General features: G+C 32.6%; 2 long non-coding RNA genes across 4 annotated transcripts; one reads left to right on the forward strand and one right to left on the reverse strand.

Annotated features, from left to right (window-relative positions):
• Positions 1–993: 993 nt before the first annotated feature.
• LOC128207664 (uncharacterized) lies at positions 994–7,591 on the reverse strand. Of its 3 annotated transcripts, none has more exons than XR_008256745.1 (4): positions 7,571–7,591; positions 4,000–4,111; positions 3,578–3,701; positions 994–1,990 (listed from the first exon to the last, which is right to left on the reverse strand). It is a non-coding gene; the product is annotated as an uncharacterized LOC128207664 (long non-coding RNA). The 3 variants fall into 3 exon arrangements; XR_008256744.1 differs by lacking the exon at positions 7,571–7,591 and adding an exon at positions 7,469–7,529; XR_008256746.1 differs by lacking the exon at positions 7,571–7,591 and adding an exon at positions 7,469–7,522 and having other exon boundaries at positions 4,029–4,111.
• Positions 7,592–8,864: 1,273 nt separating this feature from the next.
• On the forward strand, positions 8,865–16,144 carry LOC128207451 (uncharacterized). The gene is made up of 4 exons (XR_008256703.1): positions 8,865–9,004; positions 9,338–9,419; positions 10,198–10,328; positions 11,376–16,144. It is a non-coding gene; the product is annotated as an uncharacterized LOC128207451 (long non-coding RNA).
• The last annotated feature ends 4,219 nt before the right edge of the window (positions 16,145–20,363 follow it).

The following is a 20,363-nucleotide window of genomic DNA, read 5'->3' on the forward strand; positions in this document are numbered from 1 at the left end:
AAGCACCTCAAAACGCCCAGAATGCACCATGTTTTTCAAAATATTCTGAGGGGGCATGCCCCGAGACCCACCTAGCAATTATGAATCCACATAAAAAGGGCTAGCTAAGCCCCTTACTTCTGTATGCAAAACAAGACTACATGCTCATCTTTTCTTTATCTATTCTGCCTGTTAATTTGCTTGTAAGCTTATGTTAGTCAACAATATAATAACATTAGCTGGGCCAAAATACAAAAGTCTCTTCTTATGTTGAGAAAAATTCGAAAAATTCCGTTACTGTTTAATTTCTGTGAATGTTTATTATTCTTTTGCAAAGAGGTATGCAATTATGATTGCCGGGTTTATATGAAAATACGATATCAGGAATGGTCTGAAACAGGCCTAAAACACACAAAAGCCTTAAATGAAACAAACATATATTATATATTAAAGAGAATTGGAGTACTGTCTATAAAACATACACCTTAAAACACAATCTATGAACAGTTTTTGCAAATGTCTCTTATAAAAAAAAGCTACAACAAAAATATCGCTGGAAGTGATGGTACTTCCCATATGCCTGTTTTCTTTGAAAAAGCAGAACTTGTAATTCAATGTGCTAGTAGAAGGTAAATTGTTGTTGCATTATTATACACAGTTGGAAATACCATTTTTAATAATTGTTTTCATTGTTAATGCTGCACTCTCACAGATATATGAATTTTTATTATTTTTAACTTGGAATGAAAAACTTTTGTGCACATGTCTGATAACAGTTATATGAGACTGCATACAAAATCACAGTTTTTCCTATTACCATTTAAAACTCTATGTTTAATGGTTAGTAATGCTTGAGAAGAAATGAAAATTTTGGCAGTTTTTCAGACAATTGAATTCTGTTTCATTGAGAGTTATCTTATATGACTGGATTGAAGGCATTCATGCAAAAGTCAGACTATTTTAATTATTTTTTTCAAAGCAAATGTGAAAACTATTAATCAGTGATAGTGCAGCTTTAACATCCTTTTAGATTTAATCACTATGATTTCAAAATTATCAGACAAACATGATACTAGATGTATACTGTCTTGTTTGGAATTCTTCCCCTTATTCAGTATTGGTTCAATCATAGCAGTATTTATTTGAACTGCCTCTAGGTTAAAGTGTGATAAAATTCATAAGATGTCAAATACATAATTATATAAGATTCACAATTCTCTGAAGGAATGAACTCCTGCTTACATGTCATATGACAAATTATGGACAAATACAGAACCTAATCCTAATAGTTTTTCTCCAGAATTATCAAAGGAGTCACTCTTAACAAAGATCTAGTATAAACTTAATAATAATTTCTTTAGTTTAACAATGTTATAAAATCTTGAAAGGCCATAGGCAGGTAGTTTTACGTTCATACCCTTCAAAACCTTCGACAAGAGGCATGTCTATCAAATATAATTATGAATTACTGGTGTAAATGGGTAGTGGGTAATGCACATGTCAATTGTAACCACCACCACCCCCGTCTGGGGGTATACTGGGTGTGAATGCGGTGGTTTTGTCTTACCAATGGTATGTTGGATGCGGGGGAATTTGGCAGGGATTTTAGTTCAGGATCAGTTCAGGGAATTTAACCTGGGGTAGGCTGGACCAAAAGTCAAAAGTCCCCGGACCTGGGCGCGGGATGTGGTTACAATTGACTGGTGCATTATGCTATTCATTTTGTTGCCCACTCTTTTGTTTTTCTTTGATAATCCATTGCACACAACTATAGATCAGGATCTCAAATACTATATATGTTGAAAATTGACAACTTTTGACATCAATGTTTTAGTTATAGTTATGAATAATGAGCGTTCATTCATTGCTTTTTTATCAAATCACAATCATAAGTGTTAGCAAAGCACACCACTTTGTGCAGTAATGTTTAATGCTGTGGCTCCTCTTATCAACCAAGCACTTGGGCTGTTGGTGGATAACCATTTCCCTAGTTTCCTCCCTGTCTGGTCACCTGTTTGAAAATTAAAACATTGATAATATATAATAATGACAAAACTTGAAAGTATCCAGAATTGTACACTATGTTTATACATTTGCTGAATTAAATGAATAAGCTAAGGAAATGTACATTCAAAACAAAAGGGCCAGCATGGCCCTTAATTGATCACCTGATTAAAATGACCATGAACAAGTCAGTCAGGTAACAACTGGTTATGAAAGGTGTTGCTATTTGCTTAGCAGGTTAGTGGTTGCTGTGTTATTTGATGGTTGATAAGGACTCCTCAAAGAAGGCTGCTCTTTGTTAACAGAAATGAGAAGTATGGTAAGCTGGTTGTTCCCATGGTCAATGGATGTTACGGTAATGAACCAGAATGTTGCTATGGAAGTAAATGATTTCTTAAGGAAGTAATTGGTTGCTATGAATGTTGGCTGTTGCTCAGGAAAAAAGTGGTTGCTAAATAAGGCATTGGTGCCTATAAAGGTAGTTAATGGATGCGTGGGAAGGAATTGGATGCTAAGGAAGTCATTGGTTGAATGGGAATTCATTTGTTGCTATGGATGAAGGTAGTTGCTAAGGCAATCATTGGTTGATAAAGAAGCCAAGGATTGTTTAGGAAGTCATCATTTTTTATGGAAGTCATTGGCTGCTGTAAATGAAGTATTTGATAAGGATGTCCTTGGTTTCTTATAAAGTGGTTGTTAAGGAAGACATTGTGAGTTTGGATTGTAGGCACTAAGTCAGACAAGTGGGTTCCTTAAGGGTACTACGAGGTCTACGATTTCCTCAACAAGGCAAAACCTTGCTTAACATCCTGCCAAAAGGTGATTATTATATTGTTGTAACAACTTGTTTCATAATCTTTGAAACTAAATACCTTTTAGTTTAGACATCAGTTTCTAAGGAATTCATACATTACTGCAGAAGTCATTGCCTGATTTGAATGTGTATCAATTTTTGTTCTAGAAGTCTATCAGTAACAGGGGAACTCTGGTTGGGACAACTTTGACCCCAAGGACGAAACTTGAACAACATTCATAAAAAAAACACTTAACAACAATCAGTGATTTTTTATGAATTCTTTTTACTGCCTGTACAATGTACCTCGCAAATTCGGTAAAAAGTCAACTTTGGGAAAAATACAAAATCAGGCTAAAATTGCTTATATAATGGCAAATATACATTTTTTAACTTTTTTATGCATACCTTATGCTGTGAAAGAGTAAGACTTGTCAAGATTTTGTTTATAATTCAAGAAATTCATTGCTATTTTAATCCGGAATGTAATGTAATTTTTTTTAATTTTGGGGAAAATGGAGTTTTTCACAATAAAAAAATCACTGACAATGAACTACAAACTCCAACATATAAACACCACATACACAAAAACAAATTGATTACATATATAAATTACTGAATATTCACATGGTCTTATGATATTATTGATGAATATTATAATGTTATTTTTAGATACCAGTTACGGGTAGTAGTAATGAAGAATACCAGATTACAAAATCAAAGTGGAAATTGGAACTATTAGAGAATCACTTTATTTGTGGGTAGGTCACTTAAATATTCATTGAGGTGAAAAGAAATTACCATATGATGTATTGCATATGTTTAACCGCTGTTGCACAATCATCATTTCCAAGTGACTGTCTTCATGTCCAGTACTAGCTTACATAATCCCTTTCTAGATAGTCAAAGACTTCATCTGATGCATCTTAAAAAGGAAGAATACAACACAATCATGAACACAATAAATGCAAATAATGTTGGGTATGCTTTAAACATGATTCAAATGCAAAACATCTTGGCAATTATTTCTAGAGCAATCTAAATGTCCTACATGAGATTTATTCTCTTATGAAAAAGTGATGTTTATGTACAAGCCAAATATACTAGAAATGTGTCAAGTGGACATTAAGTCTTGTGTTGCTTGGTGAATTGCATATACTGTGAATGAACATAATTAACAAAAAAACAGGTATTTCTCATAATATGACAAAGTTTTTTTTTACCAAGTTTGGTAAAGATTATTGAGCCATACAATGTTTTTATCTGGACTGCATCGTCTTTTATTCTGGGCAGCATAATATGGAAATCCAGGCCATGTATACATCTGGGTTTTATCTGTAATGGACCACATTTTCCAAAATGTATGTAGGCAAATGAGTTACATGGAAATAAAAACTATCTATACATAATAATAAGTGATTTGTATACATGTCTTTACCCTGGTATTATATACCCATAGATATATTATATGACATAATATTGGGTTAATACAAAAAAAAAATGAAATAATATATAATTAGGTTAATGATAAATCAAGCAAATTTAAACTAACACAAACAATTATATGTATATATTTACATTATTTCACAGTAAAATATAATAGAAATTTATAAAAATTGGCATAATGCTTAAATCAGGTATCTATTTCAAGGCAGTTGTCATTAAATCATAAAATTTAAAGCTGCACTCTCACAGATATTCCATTTTTACAACTTTTTTATTTTTTGTCTTGGAAAGAGCAAATTTTTGCATAAATATCTGCAAACCAATGATATATGATTGCTGCCAAAAAATCAGATCGTAGATTTCCATATTTCCGTTCGAAAATTAATGTTTTATGGCTTAAACCATTACTAATGGTTTAAGAAAAATGCATAAAACATTACTTTTTAAACTTAAATATAAAAATCTGCTATCTAATTTTTTGTCAGCTGTCTTAAATAACTGGTTTCCATGGATTTTCGCAAAAATTGCCTCATTCCAAGACAAAAAAATTGTCAAAACGTTCAATCTGTGAGAGTGCACCTTTAAGGTCAAAACAACTAGAAAATGGAACTTTAAACAATAAACTTAAAAACCATGAATTATGGTACAAGTATTTCCACATCGGAGCGGCTGGTTCTTACACACTGACAGTGACACACAATACACTCCACTCCTCTCCATTAACCCTTTATATATATATTACAGTCGAAACTCGTTGGCTCGATATCTCATGGCTCGATATCCTCGTTGGCTTGAACCAGATTAAAAGAACTGATTTTGTTTAACTCTTTGTTCATATAAAATTTGATCGGATGGCTCGATATATTGTCTCAGGGTCGATATTTCTCCACGCTCGAAGTCATTTTCGCGGTTCCAAGTAAGAATTTCACAATTTTGTTTGCTTGGGTCGATGTCATTTTCGCGGGTTCAGGTAAGAACCTCACACCTTGATTTGTTTTGTTGGCTTCATTTAGCACACGGCGCTAATCGATAAAAATTAATTCAATTTATTATAATTATTATCAAATTTGAATGACGTAACAGTTTGAATAAACATGCCATCACTTTATCTAAGTTCTTTCCCTAATTGTTATACATGTATAAATTTCAATGCATCCTGATATAACTAATAAGCTATGTTTTTGTTACCCACTGTTTAAAATTACTTGTTTGTTGTTTTCGCATAATTTTTATAATTAATAAAAACAATCAAATAATATTTTCTAAGTATCGAATAAGTGATGTTACGAACTTTACGAGGTGTAACTATGTCCAATTAATACTCTTCTCTTGCGGAGATAGCATAGCCAATAACAAACGAGGTAAACAAGACTTTTTGTAACGAATAATAAAAAAATAACATTCTGTAAGCAATCCCGCTTGGCTCGATATTCTCGAGGCTCGAAGTATTTTGGCTGGTCCCTAGAATATCGAGCCATCGAGTTTCGACTGTAGTTTAAAGCTGACGGAGGCACTCCTGCCATGTACCACTGCCACCATTTAAGTAAACCTGGGAGGAGAAGTGCCCCAGTGTGGAGCTTGAACCAACAACAACTGCTGGAACACTATCATGGCGCTGTAACCAACTGAGCTAACTGAACGGCTGGTTCTCATCGACACGATCTACATCTACAATAACTTTACAATGTACATGAATACATAAATAACTAAAGCATGAATGCAATGTATTCATGTACATTGTAAAGTTGATGTCTACTGTTCTACTTTAAAAGACACATGCATGTACCCCAAAATTAGTTTTGACAGGCATGACTCACTAATGCCAGTTGTGAGCTTGGTCCTAGCTTCGATCAAGATATTTCTGTCTGAAAATGACATTAAATACACTCTAAAGCCTAAAAGGCTGTAAAATATGCATTCAACATCTTGATAAGCAACTATCTTAAATAAATTAAAATATTAGGATACAGAATGATGTGAAAGAGACTTTAAAAATATCGCTGCATTGTTGGATGTTGGTGCTGTCATCTGATGATCTGTCAGCGGCAATGATTGAGGCAAGCATCAAGTATATTTAAATAAACATTGCACTTTAACAGATTAAATGTTTTGACAACTGTTTTATTTTTTGTCTTTATACAAGCCAATTAATGCATAAGTGCAAGAAAAACAGTGACACAAGACTGCTTAAAAAAACATTGGATTGCATATATATTTAAGTTAAAGCTTCACTCTCACAGATATACCATTTTTACAACTTTTTTATTTTTTGTCTTGGAAAGAGCAAATTTTTGTATAAATATCTGCAAACCAATGATATAGGATTGCTTACGAAAACCCAGATCATAGATTTTCATATTTCCGTTTGAAAATTTATGTTTTATGGCTAAAATCGTTAATAAACGTTTTAGAAAAATGAACAAAACATCAATTTTTGAACTGGTATATATAAAAATCTGCGATCTATATTTGTCAGCAGTCTTATAAATATATATACCGTGCTTTTATTTTAATAGACCAAGTGTGTTTAAACTTGTGCAACTATTGAACACTAGCAAGAAGACTTTGCTACACAGATTAGCGATATTTATTCTTAAAGCAAATGAACATAGAGATGCTTATTTAAACGTTCCGGGATAAGAAATTTACTCTCATGAAAATTATGTTAAAATATGTACTCTAACTTTGCTAATATTTGCTCAATTGCTTTTTGTTTACTCCATTTATGTTATCATATGTATTGTATGTGCATGCATTACTAAATATTCCTAATGTTTATGATCATAAGCTGTATATGCTTGTATCTAAATAAATATTCTGTTCTGTTCTGTATAAAACTGCTTTCCATGGATTTTCGCCAAAATGAGTACATTCCAAGACAAAACATAAAAAAGTTGCCAAAATGTTCAATCTGTGAGAGTGCAGCTTTAAGAAAATGATGTTTTAAGCATTTTTCTTCCAACTGTTAGTAGCACTTTTAGCCATAAAACAATTCTTTTAACGGAATATGTAAATCTGCGATCTGATCTTTTGTCAGCAGGCTTATATCACTTATTTGCATATATTTACACAGAAACTGGCTCATTCAAACTACAAGACAAAAATAAAAAATAACAAAGTTGTCAAAATACATGTATGTGAGAGTGCAGCTTTAAGGAGTACTTCGTTATATCAATTAAATATACTCGTTAAACTGTGACCTTTGAACTAGAAAGTGTTATATTTTCAAAGAAAATAGCCATTTACCTCTGTTCAGTGTCGGTCTAGTCTAAAATATTAGACGTGTTATACGGGATTCTTCCAATCCCTTTGCCATATCAAAAATCTAAAAAAAATCCGTCAACGTACAATTATTTGGACTAAGTGTCGGTCAAATTCGATGTTTTGAATCTCTCTAGCGCGTGCTAAATACTAAATGACGCAATGTTTTGGACTGGTCTTCATTTTCTTCGATACAGGCACATTCGAGCGTAAATATTAAGCGAGAAAGTCTAGTGGAACGATGCAGGGTTCATTGGGTTTGTTTACAAAAATTCAAGCATCCGGTTAAGAAGACGACAAATTAGAATGGTATTAAGTTGGTAGAATGGAACTCCTTCCTGATTCCTGCACATGTAAGTTGTAAGTATTGACTATATCGGGATACCATACAGGACACTCAAGTGTTATTTTATATTTTCTTAGTTATCTTGCAAATGAAAATAATCACTATCATTTAAAAGTTATTCAGGGATAGTTGCAAATGGTTTGTTTACATTAATTAGTTTTATGAATTTAATTGAATACACAAATTTTTATTAGAGCTTTGCACCAAATTAAATTCAGTTCATTTTACGGGAGTAACCCACACTAGCGGATACAGAAAGGGGGTGGGACCCCCCCCCCACAAAAAAAAAAAAAAATTCTGTAAAGAATCTCAGGACAATTATTCAAAAAATCTTTTGATCTTTGATATCATAATGGTAAAAAAAAATAACCAAAATGCAAAATGTAAAAAAAAATATCAAGTCAGAGAATGGGTTGGAACCGGTGTCGCCAAAATTGCAGTCCAGTGTTGTATCCACTGTGCTATGAAGGCTTATCCTAAACAGTTGGAATATTTAATCTTTATACCTAACTTGTAATATATTGGCGAATTTTTTTTATTGTAAATTATGTGGTACTTCAGTTAGTAAGTTTTAATGCATTGTACACATAGATACCAAGTTTATGTCAGTTTTCGTCAATTTTCTTTTTTCCGCTATTTCATTAAACAGATTACAGCCCCTTTTAAACAAGTCTTTGGGAGGAACTGTTGGGGATTGTTATTCAAGCTGCATTTTCACAGATTTACCATTCTGACAACTTTTTTTTTCATCATGGAATGAATCATGCAATGTTAGTGCATAAATTATGTCCGTGAACTATGATTTAAAACTGCTGAAAAAATATCAGATAGCTGTTTTTCATATGTACGTTCATAATTGTTGTTCTGTGACTTAAATTTGAACACTTTCAGAAAAATGAAATAATAAGCAGATTTCTCAATACATGACATCTGTTTTATTGTTAGCAATTAAAGGCATTGATTCTCTGAGATAATAATAATGTTAAAACAGTCAATCTGTGAGAGTGCAGCTTTAAGACTCATTTTTCCTAAGATCAGCCAAGTTAGTATTATAGCTAATTTTAGCTTAAAAGTAGGTGAATTTTATATTTATTTCAGACCAGATACTCTTGAGGGACCAATTTAAGGGCAAACAGACAAACGTTTTAATGCAAAGAAAACATTGGATTTGAAAGGTAGATTTTTAACACATATTTACATGTACTCAATGTCATTTACTAGTATAACATAATGTATTCAAGTATAAGATATTTCAAGTATTTGGTCAGGTTGTTAGGTTTAATTGAAACTGTTAAGCAAATAAATGAAAGTCCATGCAATTTTGCATGCACATGTTTGTTGCATGCAGATTTTACTCAGATGGCATAGGGTACAGTTACTCTTGTAACTTGCTTAAAATAAATGCAAATAATTCTGCATGTGTCTGAAGTCATGTTTTATTTTTCTCTACAAATTGTTTTAAAAAATGCAATTGTTTGATTTCCTTTCTTATGTGTTATGCATTGCAGTTCCTATGGAGAAGAAAAATGGAGAGATTCTAAAAGTATGAAGATACTCCTGTGTATAATGAGGAAATCGTGTCAGTGAATGGTAAGTTCTCTTTGGATTAATTCTATGTATAACAATATAAATATGAGGTAAGCCAAGAAATGAGAATTAACATAATTATTCTGTTCAAACATACATTGACATATTAAATATAAAGACATATGTATGATTTGTCTCTGCTATTATACTCCTACAACTTGATGGTTAGGGTTCATTTGGACAAGTCTTCTTTTATCCATAATTCCAAATGCTTCTGAGATTTCTAACACATATTAAATATGTTGAGGAGAAGTGCTGTGCAAAAAACATTTTTGTTTATGGTATTTTAGAGTTATTGGTCTTTGATTATTTTTCTTTCACTTTTCTATGTTTTTGAGGTATTAACTTCAAACTTCATGCACATATTGGACGTGATAAGAAAAATAGCTGTGCATATGAATCATTAAATTGTGTATGGTAGTCAAAGAATTGTAAACCTTTGATTATTATCTTTATATTTTTTTATTTTTTTTTCTTCTCTTCATAATTTTTTTTTCATTTTTTACTTTAATTTAACAAAACACTATTCTGTTTTTGGTATATTAAGGATTATTTTCTTATGTTTATTTTGTGCTTGGCAGTTTTAAAATTATTGCCTAATTGGTTACTGTATGCTTAAAAGCAAACATCACTCTCAGTGAAACCTCTTATTACAATAGGTGATAGCTGTAGTTTTTCATGGAAACAAGTGTTTGACAGTATGAGTAATTTTTTATTAGCAATATATTATGTACATTTAAGGTATAAGTTCTCTTTTGCTAATTGTTCAGTTGTTTTTCAGTTGTTGCAATTGTGGACCAGGCCAGAGTTGTACTAAACCAACTAAGACACAATGAGATACAGGAATGACACAATGAGAAACAGGAAACAGGAAAGTGATGAATGATCGCCACCTGTTACAAATTCATCTAGGTACAGTTTTTATTCCAGATTATGTTCATCATGTTTGATTAAGACCGTGATGATGAGGACTAATCTATTGATTATCCCTTGCCAAAAGGCAAAGTGGATACAGTAATTGTGTAATTGTGCACGTGTGTGTGCGTGTGCACGGAATGTAATCTTGAGCATAAATCCCCCAGGTATTAACTTCAAACTTCATATACAGATAGATCCCTATTGAGAAGAAGTGCAGTGTTAAGGGACCATAACTCTGTTTGCAGTTCTTTTTGTAATAACCCTTTGTTATATTTCATACTGAGTTTTTGTCTGCAGCAGAACTTGAAAAGTCTTTGAAGTGTTGATCTCAAACTTCAAATATGTACAGATAGATCTCATTTAGCAGAAGTGCAGTGCACAGAAACCATAACTCAAGATTTTTTTTGTAGTAGTTGCCCTTTGTTAGTTTTCAATGTTATCCTTTGGTGTAATGCACAGTTGTGATCATGCTCAAATATGCTCATTCACATTAAAATTAATTGTCCAGGTTCAAATCCTGTAATAGAAACAATTATTTTCTTTCTGTGTTTAGCAAAGTTTATATGAACTATCTATCTATCAATGTAAAATAAACTAAGATTTGTGTGTTTTTATCATTTCTTATTTATTTGTATATTTTTTGTTACATATTTTTATGTGCATATATATAAAATCTATATCACAAAAAGTGTGGCTAATTTTCAATATTAAGATATAATATGTATAAGAACTATCATATTTCAAAATCAACCATAGAGCTTTTGCAAGATAGATAATAACTTAATGTATCTGATGAACAATAATGTGATTTTGGGATGCCAGCAATAACTTTTCAAGGTGAAAATATGTTCTTGTCATTGATTTTACATATAAGTAATCAGTATGCAAAGCCCTTTCAAATGATACTTATATGGGGTAACTATCAAATTTTAACATTGAAGCCAATGGCACAAATGAATGAAAAGCTCCTTAATAGTTCAATATTTGAAGCCAACAATGGAACTGTGTTTATGTATTGCTTAATGTTCCTTTTTCTTTCAGAAAACTCCCCACATCCAACAAGAGACAGTCTGACTTCAAAATCTTCATTGAAGGCAACTTAATGGACAAGACATCCGTCACATAAAGATTCACTAAAATTGGAATGATATACCAATTTTAACTTTTAACAGACAAATACATTATAGATTTGAAAATAGATCACCCTTAAATAAGTTGGATGATTAACATTTACCTCAACACAGTACAAAGTGCTCATGTTGAACTATTGTGATTGATCATAGTCTGTCCTTCATTTTTATTAACAGTTTCATACAGTGTTAACACTTTAGTATGGGGACTCATTTTTAGCTCAACTTTTCGAAGAATATGGAGAGCTATACTACTCACCCAAACGTCGGCGTCACCCCTTGGTTAAGGGTTTGCGTGCAAGCACACATAGGTTAATATCTCAGCAACTACTTGAGGCATTGCATTGAGACTTTATACAATGGTACTCAACCATCCAACCTACTTAATTAACCAAGTTTGATAACTCTACTTTGCATTTAATGCCAATAATAGGCCTTTAATATTTGACTTAGAAATTCTGGTTAAGGTTTTGCATGCAAGCACACATAGGTTAATATCTCAGCAACTACTTGAGGTATTGCATTGAGACTTGATACAATGGTACTCAACCATCCAACCTACTTATTTAAACAAGTAAGATAACTCTAGTTTGCATTTAATGTAAATAATAGGCCTTTATTATTTGACTTAGAAATTCTGGTTAAGGTTTTGCATGCAAGCACACATAGGTTAATATCTCAGCAACTGCTTGAGGTATTGCATTGAGACTTGATACAATGGTACTCAACCATCCAACCTACTTAATTTTCCAAGTTATATAACTACAGTTTGCATTTAATGCAAATACTTGCCTTTATTATTTCACTCAGAAATTCTGGTTAAGGTTTTGCATGTAAGCACACATACATGTAGGTTAATATCTCAGCAACTACTGGATGAATTGCATTGAGACTTTATACAACCACCCAACCTAATTGAATAATCAAGTTAGATAAAAATTCTGGTTAAAATTTTGCATGTAACCACATTTATGTTAATATCTCCGCATGTATTGCATTGAAATCTAATCTAACAGTGATCCATGCATGTTTCGCCAAAACTTTTCAATCCTTACACTGAAAAGCAGCGGAATAGTCGAGAGCGCTGTCTCTGTGACAGCTCTTGTCTCTTTGGTCTTTATTTATACTGGCCAGAATATGTTTACCAAAAAAATCTTAGTAGAGATTGATAACTGTTCAGGTTGGACAAAAAGCATGTAGGTTGTTTGTTCTAATAATATAAACTGTAAATGCTTCAGAAACTATATATATAATTTTTCATGATATTTGTCAGTATTTATTCTCGTCAACATTTAAATAATATTAGGTGAAACTTGTTTATTGGTCAAAATGTGTTTGATTAGAGTGGCCTCAAGTTCCACTTCATATGAATGAAATTTGGTCAAGTTTTAGAAAAAAACTATGTTCTAGTTTTATAGGCCATATTCTCTTCCCAAGCTTTCCTTAAAGAATGAATGTAGGTAATATGAAACAGGAGTCACTAAGTCAAGTATTAAAAACCTTAAAAGTTGCTATTCATAGAGGTATTGTTTCCTCATCATAAATCACAACTTAGCCAGCAATACTTTTCAACAAATAAGGCATAACATGTAAAAAGTTAATACTTAGGCACATATTTTAGTGAATAAAAGCTTGTGAACATATTATTGAAACAAATAATGTGTCTGGTTCTGAGGGGAGCAATAAAGCACATTGCTTAGTAACAATTGAGCTAGCTCATTATTAAAAGTTTGTTTTAAACTTGAATTAAATGAATGCAAATCATATATTATTATTTTTAATCTATATTTTTTTTTAGTTACCTTGTTCTGTTGTTAATTTCCATACTGACTTGGTCAATTATGGCTAATTGTCTTATTATATTTTAACTTCTAACCTAAATGTTTCATTGTACTTTTGAGTGTTCTGTTAACTATATTGCACATTACCCTATATGACAGTATAAATTCAATAAAACCATGGTTATTAAGTTCCATACATATTGGAGCACATGGTAAGCCTCTAGAAATGTCACTTCTTAAACCTAGATTCTTGATCTGTTCGCCACATTGTTTTGTTAATTTTTTGTTTATAAAAACAAATGATTGTTTAATGTCAAGGAAACCTTTTTAAAGTTAAAATGTAGATGTACATAGATAACTGTCAAATATTATTTACTATTTAATAACTGTCTAAAGGCAAAATTTCCATTCATTTTTAGCTCACCTGTCACATAGTGACAAGGTGAGCTTTTGTGATCACAATTTGTCCGGCGTCCGTCAGTCCGTCCGTCCGTAAACTTTTACTTTAAACGACATCTCCTCATAAACCGCTTAGCCAATTTCATCCAAATTTAACAGGAATGTTCCTTGGGTGGTCCCCCAATTGTTGAAAATTTTTCAAAGAATTGAATTCCATGCAGAACTCTGGTTGCCATGGCAACGGAAAGGAAAAACTTTAAAAATCTTCTTCTCCAAAACCACAAGGCTCTACTAGAGCCTTAATATTTCGTATATAGCATCATCTAGTGGTCCTCTACCAAAATTGTTAAAACTATCCCCCTGGGGTCAAAAATGGCCCCGCCCCAGGGGTCACTTGTTTTACATAGACTTATATAGGGAAAAATTTAAAAATCTTCTTCTCAAAAAACACAAGGCCTAGAACCTTGAAAATTTGTACATGTGTATGTGTCATCATGTAGTGGTCCTCTACAAAATTTGTTCAAATTATTCTCCTGGGGTCAAAAATGGCCCCGCCCCAGGGGTCACTAGTTTTATTACATAGTGTTATATAGTAAATCTTTAAAAATCTTCTTCTCCAAAACTGTAAGGCCCAGGGCTTAGATATTTGGTATACAGCATCATCTAGTGGACCTCTACCAGATTTTTTCAAATTATTGCCACAGGGTCAAAATTGACCCCGCCTAGGGGATCCTTGTTTTTACGTAGTGTTATATAGTAAGTCTTTAAAAATATTCTTCTCCAGAACCGTAAGGCCAGGAGCTTAGATATTTGGTGTACAACATCATCTTGTGAACCTCTATCAAAGTTGTTCAAATTATTGCCACAGGGTCAAAATTGGCCCCGCCCTGAAAGTTATTTGTTTTTATATACAAATGTAGTCTTATATAATAAAACTTTAAAAATCCTCTTCTCCAAAATATAAGACCTAGAGCTTTCATATTTGGTATATAGTGTTACCTAGTGGACCTACACCAAAGGTATTCAAATTATTGTCCCGGGGTCAAATTGGCCTTGCTCAGGGGTCATTTGTTTTTACATTGTCTTGTCACTTAAAATCTTTTCCTCTGAAAGTAAAGGTCAGAATGACTCCATACTTGATATGTAGCAGCCTTACATGGTCCTCTCTCAACTTTGTTCAAATGGTTTTGTTTGGCCCCTTTTAGGGGTCACCAGAGCAAAAAATAGAAAAACCTTTAAACAACTTGATCTTATTAACTGCTTGATGGATCTTCAAGTCTGAAGCATCCTAGCATGGGCCTCTGTCAGGTCTTTTCAAATAATTTTGTTTGGCCCCTTTTAAGGGCCACCAGAGCTAAAATTAGTAAAAAAAACTTAACATTTTCTTCGCATGAACCCCTTGATAGATCTTCAGCAAATTTGGTTTGAAGTGTCCTTGCATGGACCTCTCTTAAATTTGTTCAAATAATTTTGTTTGGCCCGGTTGACATGGCAACCTAAAGGAAAATGTCAACAATTGGTTACAATCATCTTCTTCTCCTAAACCCCTTGGACAATTTTGATGAAACTTCATAGGAATGATCCTTGGTTGGTGCTTTTTCAAAATTGTTCAATGTCGTGTCCGCCCTGTGACTTTCTCTTATATGGACAGATTTTAAAATGACTTGCCATATGTTTTCGACATACCAAGACAACGTGTCGTGTGCAAGACCCATGTCCCTACCTCTAAGGTGAAAGATACACTAAGTGTTTATTCACAATGGAATGCTGAATATGGGGACATAAAGAGTGTTGGCTGTCATTTAGTATGATTGGGGTTTTTTCTATGCGCAGAGGCAATTTAATATAACTTGCAATATGTATTTGACACATAAAGGCAAGATCAACTTTTTATGTACTTGTTCATAGATCAATGTCACATTGGGGGTCATTTGTCACATACTTTGACAGCTCTTGTTCAATATTCTTTGAGAAACAAGCTATGTTAAACTCTTTTACTCAGGTGAGCGATTTAGGGCCATCATGGCCCTCTTGTTATATTTGATTTGGGTCCCTAGGGTCATGGTCACTGTAACTACAAATAGAAAAATGCTTGGTACTGAATAACTTCAGTTTTAATACATTTAAAACTGAATCTCACAATAAAGGCTGAAGTTCTTGTTGCATTGCAGCATTTCTAGTTAACTTTTTAATTTGACTCTTTTTATTGCTTTCGACAGGCACATATTACATCATTATTGTATTCATTTTTAAGACAAAGCCTCATTTACTTGAGCGTGCTGTCCAAAGACAGCTCTTGTTGACATAATTATAAGACACCTTATGTTATGGTTTATATGAACAATAGCTGTTTCTGTGTATGTTTTAGAAGAAACTTCCATTTCTTATCATATTGATGGACATAGATATACATACATGTACGGGATTATTGACATCAGATTCTTAGGATTAAATTTACTAATGTTCTGTTCATGTTCAAAATAGATACAGTTATGGTAAATGCATAGTCTTGTTTGTTTATAACATAGACAACCATGTCTTTTGGTTGTCCTGGTCTCCTGTCCTGTTATGTGAATTGGGTTTTATGGACATCTTCGATATTGTAGGTCCAATTCTAGTGTCTACGTGGAAAAGTATTTAGCCTAGGGAGACCTTAGTTTGGGTTATCATGTTGGATATGTCTAAATGTTGGCATGTCGGGAAATGACAATTTTAGGCTATGACAATTTAAAAATGTAGACGTTGCTGGGCAAGGCTCCACACCCAAGTGACTGTCGCATTATATTCTTGAAAAAATGCCTTGGGCTTTTGGTTTGTTATGAATTTTGCGAGTCTGGCAAATATCTGCATTATAAAATTCATCGACATACAGGTTACAAAGAAAAAGGTCAATTTTCAATGATTTCAAAAGATTTATTAACTAAAAGGGGATCACCATAAATGAATACAGAGAACAAGGTTAATTGATTTGACAGAGGATTGATGCAGAGCTTCAAAAATTAAGGAGACAATTTCAGAAAAATGCACATAAATGATTTTTGTTTATTTGTGTTGTTTGATAACTGCTGTGTGTCGATTTTTATTTAATTTCATTTTACCCCCCAAATCACACTTCACACCATACATGGTTTCTACACTTTAGGTTTGTTATACTGTATTATAGTATCTATTGAATACAGTAAAATTTCTGGTCATTGTATTGCAAAATTTGTGCTAATAATTTGCAATTTCAGAAATTCTCATTTTTATTTAATTTTTCAAACATTTTCCCCAAAATTCACATTTCACAAAATTACATAGTTTCTTTACTTTTGATATATTAAACTGTAATATTTATGAAATACAGTAATTCTGGTCATTCTATTGCAATATTTGAAAAAGTTATTGGCAAATTCCAAAAATTCTCATTTCCATTTAATTTTTCATACATTTTACCCCGAAAATCATATTTAAAAAAAAACTGTGTTTCTATATAATATATAATAATGTTAAATGATATATATTAGCTGCAGTAGTTCTAGTGTTTTTATTGCAAAATTAGGCCGAGTTATTGGCAAAATTCATAAATTGTCATTTTCATTTAACTTTTCCAACATTTTACCCTAAAAATCATTTTTTGCGCCATATATTTGTTCTATGATTTAAGTATATTAAATATGTTGCCTGATATGACATAAATTCATCAAAATTATTTTTGTGCAGTTTTCTTCATTTTTTGTTCAAAAATCTCCGTTTGTATACATTGAATAGAGAACAGAGGTGTTGAAGCACTGCTTCAACACCTCTGAGAATGAGTAAAGTATAGTGCACGCTACCACAATGTATATAGACTATAACACAGGTTCAAATTTACAGATAGAGAATAGTGCACGCCACCACAATGTATATAGACTATAACAGAGGAGTTGAAGTAAATCTTCATAATCTCTGGCTGTATACATTGTATAGAGAACAGGGGTGTTGAAGCACTGCTTCAACACCTCTTGACAATGAATAGAGTATAGTGCACGCTTCCACAATGTATATAGACTATAACAGAGGAGTTGAAGTAAATCTTCAAAATCTCTGGCTGTATACATTGTATAGAGAACAGGGGTGTTGAAGCACTGCTTCAACACCTCTTGACAATGAATAGAGTATAGTGCACGCTTCCACAATGTATATAGACTATAACAGAGGAGTTGAAGTAAATCTTCAAAATCTCTGGCTGTATACATTGTATAGAGAACAGGGGTGTTGAAGCACTGCTTCAACACCTCTGAGAATGAATAGAATATATACCGTGCACAGTATATACTGGTATAGAATATAACACCAGTGTATGTACTGTCACGGTGTATCGTGCATATCCATATAGTGTATAGAGTCTATGCACTGTGTTGATATAAGATATCAATCTCAACTTGGTCTAAGCATTCTAGATTTAATATTTTTTTCTAGATTCAAATAATTCACTGTTTTTATATAAAAATCAATAAATAAATTTCTTACTGTAATAAGTTTCAAAACACTTTTTTAATGAAGATTTACGGACCAGCAGACGTTAAAATATATTTCTTTTAGTAAAAATGGTAAATCTTGTCTTTAAATGTAAGCTTAAACAGTTTGAATTAGTATAATATGTTTTACGAATCCTACAGTTAAAAAACAAACTTTAGAAAAATAAAAATAAAACACTTCATACCAATTGTGATGTTTCTACATATGCAACTTTTTTTGGAGTTACAACTAAAAGCAACTATTGAAAGTGTTTGTTTTTAACCAGAAGGCTACACATGTCTTTCATCCACGCACGATGATTAAGGTTCTTGAAATGAAGGTTTGACTCAAACAGATACAATAGATATATTAAAATCCTCCAACAATCAAGAGAGTCTAGGAGGCCAATCATATTACGGTAAAGTATTTTCATGGAATAAAATATCCTTATCATTCAACATTCGAACGAAATGACAAAATAACGTCATTAAATGTATCATTCTTACTTTTAAAGATTTACTTTAACAAAAGTGTAATTGGACATGCATTGTAAATAAAGCATTTTAATTAGCGTGGGGTTTATGCCAAAACTTCTATATTACACTGCCGTTTGGTACCTTCTGACATTAGCGTTATATACTTTAATTATATTATTTCCGGTGGTTTATAAGGATTTATAAGTAAACTAAAATTGATATTTCACTGTTTCAAAAAGTGAAAAATTCACCTTGACATTTCTCATGGTTTGAAATTTTAGCCCGCTCTCATTTCAAAATCAAATGTCAGCGTTCACTTGGCTTGGAATCAATTTCAACGACGTCATTTCCGAAATGAGGTTATGTGCACATACACATTGGCATGTTTTTTGTAATTGATACCAGTCGTGCATTTATCTTTTGGTTCTCAATCGGTGAAATATATTTCGATCTTACACCGAAACAATTATCTTCTACGCGTTTATTAATTGAGCTATCTTTGAGCTCTTTAGTCCGTGTAGTTCAGATTGTTGACAGAGGGCATTTATACATATACGTACTACGTAGAACCGCCAATATAGAAATGTTGACGACATATCATGCCGTAAATAATGTGTTGGCCTTCCCAACCCATTTAGAATTGATGAAAAACATGGCATTAACTATTTTGCATTTGCAATGGAATGGCGTCACCATCATGTCGGAGCTTCTTCCGTTTTGGGGACAAATTATCTTTAATAAAAAATGAATGCTGCTACAAAACGCTGATATATTGTTACATGAAGAAAACACTGTGCATTAAGAAATGTCATTATTCTTTTAAGACAGGTTGTTACATTTTCCATTCTTGTAACATGTGTTTTTAAAACTTTTAAACCGGAAGATATGAAAACATTAACAGCTTCGTAGTTGGGATGATTTTCTCAGCTTTTATTGGTTTTAAGTTTTGGTTGTTTGTCGCATTTTCAGAATATGTTGGGTTGCCCAGTCTGCATTCCTGCCAAAAGATCTTAAAACTTGGGCGTTGTATTGCTAGCGTGTAACTTATACTACAATATTTCAACTGCAGGCAAGTTTGACGTGGGCTTTTAATAGCGTGATCAATGTTTGCAACGGAGTTCATTGAAACACGATCACACTGTTGTGTTTCATTAAAAGCGTTCTTTTTCTTTTCTTAGAAAAATATGTCAAACAATCCGTTCTTTTCATCATAAAAGCACCTAAAATATAGTTAAAAAGCATATACGTTGCATAATTTGATGGTGGCAATCCTTTTCTTTAGTTTGTTTGGTATCCTTTCGCTATTGCAATTCCTCAAAAGCATGGTTACCAGGCAACGTGACGGATTTCGGCATATGTCTAGTGAAATAAAGATGATGATATTTAAATATTTAAAAATATTTTAACTGGAATGATGTAAGGTGACGTTCGTGAAAATGATATTCCTTAGTTTAAGCGGCCGCAATCCGTAAATGACCTTAGGGAGCTTGCCTGAGTCGACTTATACTGCTTAAGCATATACAACACTGGTCCCTAACGACAAGCACTAAACATGATCAGAATGATTAACTTTAATATAGCGTTTTGTATTGATAGTCGTACTTAGGGACAATGTAAATATTTCCTTCTAATTTCGTTTATTGACACAAATTCAAGTTTAAGAAAATAATAGCACCTGCTTACCATATACATTCTGCACGTCATTTGTCGTTCAGAGAACAAATCGCTATCATTTCAATTAAGTGTTCGTTTTATATGCTTTAC

This window comes from Mya arenaria, chromosome 11 (assembly GCF_026914265.1).
Source record: "Mya arenaria isolate MELC-2E11 chromosome 11, ASM2691426v1".
Lineage (NCBI taxonomy): Eukaryota > Metazoa > Mollusca > Bivalvia > Myida > Myidae > Mya > Mya arenaria.